Raw genomic sequence first — 3,389 nt, 5'->3', positions numbered from 1 at the left:
TGGGATCTTCCCAGACTGGGCCACGAACCCGTGTCCCCTGCATCGGCAGGCGGACTCTCAACCACTGCGCCATCAGGGAAGCCCGACATTAAATATTTTAATGCCTGTATATTATTCTATTATGTTTATATTATTTACTTGACATTCAATCCCTCATTCATTGGATCCCCACGTTTTTTTGATTTTTCCTTTGTTATATATAAGGCTGCAACGAACGTTTGTCTGTTTGAATCTCTGTCTGGGGCTTCCCTGGTGGCGCAGTGGTTAAGAATCCGCCTGCCAATGCAGGGGACATTCGAGCCCTGGTCCGGGAAGATCCCACGTGCCATGGAGCACATAAGCCTGTGCATCACAGTTACTGAGCCTGCACTCTAGAGCCCGCTAGCCACAGCTACTGAAGCCCGTGCACCTAGAGCCCGTGCTCCGCATTGAGAGAAGCCACCGCAATGAGAAGCCCGTGCACTGCAACAAAGAGTGGCCCCCGCTCGCTGCAACTAGAGAAAGCCCGCGCCCAGCAACGAAGACCCAACACAGCCAAAAATAATAAGTAAATAAAAACAAAATAAATTTATATATAGAAAAAGAAATATTTAAATCTCTGTGTCTCTGGATGTTTTTTTTAAATAATTCTTTTTTTTAATTTAAGTTTTATTTTTTTAAAAATCAAAGTATAGTTGATGTGCAATATTATATAAGTGAGAGCTGTACAATATAGGATTCATAATACCTATTTATAGTTATTATAAAATATTGGCTATATTCCCCGTGTTGTACACTATGTCCTTGCAGCTTATTTATTTTATACATAATAGTTTGTGCCTCTTACTCCTCTCTCCCTATTTTGCCCTTACCTTCCCTCTCCCCCTGGTGACCACTAGCTTGTTCTCTGTATCTGTGAGTCTGCTTCTTTGTTATATTCGCTAGTTTGCTGTATTTTTTAGAGCCCACATATAAGTGCCATCGCGCAGATTCTTTAGGAGAGTTCTTAGAGCGGCACGGCTGGGCCCGCTGGAGAACAGGGTGGGTGCTGGTGAGTTGCTTCAGAAGGGCTGGTGGTCGCAGAGGAGGGAGATCTGGGGGCAGGGAGATGGGTGTGGGGAGCGTGGGGGGACTGGGAGGGGTCGGGGAGACGGTGGTGAGACAGCAGCCGTTTAGGAAATGCCCGTGTGGGCAGTGACTCAGGCCACCCACGAGCAGGCGTGCAGGTGGCCGCTAACCACCAAAGCGCTAATCATAGCCGCGAGTGGGAATCGCACCGTGTCTTTTTGGCCACGCTACTTGGCTCCCATTAAAACGGAGACGATGATGGTGCACTTCCTGGATCGCTGTAAGACGTGGTGGAGAGAGTGCCCGTAAAGGACACAGCACACAGATGGTGCACACGGCCGTCTGTGAGCACAGCCGCGTAGAAATCCTCCCCGCGACCTTGCCCACCTGATCCCCATTTGGGGGGAAGCCACGGGTAACTAACATAGTCAGGACCAACATCGAGCCCTTGGGGTGCAGCCTAAATTACACACAGGCTCTGCCAGACTTATCTCCCGTCCAGACAAAGAAGTGCCACCAGGAAGAGTGGAAGCAGGGGCCCAGGGTGGGGGGACCCAGGCCCTTCCCACTGCCCCCGGGGCCTCCATGGTTAGAAGGAGGCTGGAGAGAGACAGCAGGTCAGTATCTGTCAAGATTCCTCGTCATTAGACTGAGCTGCGCCGCCACGATCTCCACCGCCACCGCTAACCGGGCTGCGCTCCAGTGGCCCAGAGCCCTGCACACACACGCACACACGCATGCACACGCACATGCACGCCTGTCCCCCTGCCCGAGAAGGGAGGGCAGGTTACCCACCACGCCTGAGTTCCCAGAGCCTGTCGCCCACCAAGCCCAGAGGAGAGCGCAGAATGGGACCCACACCAGCCCTGGGAGCCTTGGCTGACGCCCTGTGGCGAGGGAGGTGGGCCTCCGCGCTAATCAAGATGGATAAAAGGACAAACGGAGCTCAGAAAGCGGTTCGAACAGCAGCAATTAGTTATACTTGACTGGGGTGGTCGGGGCAGCCGTTTGGAGCTTTCAACTATTTGTGCAAAGGGAGACGTCAGACCCCGTGCTTTCCCCACTTCCAAACCATGAGTGACAACATGAATCCCCCCCTGCCATGGGTCCAGCCGCAATGGTCTGTTTCTCCAGCAAGCCCCCTCCCAGCAAGGTCTCTGGAAGACCCCTCCCCTGTCCTCTAATCTTTGTCATCACCCGGTGTTTCTACCCAGGCCTCTGAGTCTCCAGGAACCTTCAGATGTGATCTTGCTGTGTTACCACAACAGCCTGTGATAGTGGACTATTTCCTGATAGATGACGTGGTGAATCTTGGGCTGGGCGAGAGTAAGCGCTTGGGGTGCAGGAAACGCAGGGCTGCTGTGTGGGCCTCGGGGCTTGGGGCCCAGGCGCCTGGTGGAGGTTTAGTGAGTGGAGTCTGCTGAGTGGTGTCTTCACACACACACACACACACACACACACACACACACACACACACACACAGCAAGCTCCCATGCGTTCACTTAGCCTCAGAGGCCAGGGTCCTGGCTGCAAGGGCGACCTCATTCCTCCACTTCCTGTGTCTTCCTCAGACTGGTGCTTGCCTTGTGTTTTTCTTTGCCAGATTCCATCTTTATCAAATATTCCCTGCAGAAGGGGGCCTGCATGGGCAGGTGGCCTCGGCCACACTCTTACTGCCTGGGGTTGTTTTCACAGATGGAGACAGAGCAGGTTTTCACAGATGGAGACAGAGCAGTAATCCTCCCTTTCTCCAGGAACACTGCAAATAAATAAGGTCAGGACACACAAGTGGGCACATAGTAAAACGTCAACTCCTGAGCCGCACTCGGGCGGGCGTGGGTTCCCTGAGCTCTGATCTCTGCCTGGCAGCCCTTCTGCTCTGGTTTCTCAGTCGACCACCACGTTCTTCCTGAGCCCTGCGCTCCCGCTGACCTCGCTGGTCCCCGCTGTTCCTCTGAGACCCAGTTTGGGAGTCCCGGTGGCAGGCAGACCCTAAGCAGCCTCCATTGTCTCTGCCCCCTGCAGGGCTTGTGTGGACCCCGCCCCTCGAGAGCGACTGGCCTGGTGAGTGGACGGGTTGTCACGTCTGCAATTAGGGCCACGTAAGATCCTGGCGCCCATCTCACTCATCACGGTGCTCTCCCTGCCTCCTTTCGATGAAGGAAACGTCCGTGTTGGATGGGCCCACGTGGCAGGACTGAGAGTGGCCTTTGACCAACGGCCCACAGGGACCTGGGTCCCACCAACGACCATGTGACTTTGGAAGCAGGTCCCTCCTGGTCAGACCTTGAGACGACACCCCCTCCTGGCCGACAACTTGATTGCTGTCTGTGAGACCCCAG

Source organism: Lipotes vexillifer, unplaced genomic scaffold, assembly GCF_000442215.2.
Source record: "Lipotes vexillifer unplaced genomic scaffold, Lipotes_vexillifer_v1.1 scaffold1201, whole genome shotgun sequence".
NCBI lineage: Eukaryota > Metazoa > Chordata > Mammalia > Artiodactyla > Lipotidae > Lipotes > Lipotes vexillifer.
Note: the sequence above shows the minus strand (reverse complement) of the source record.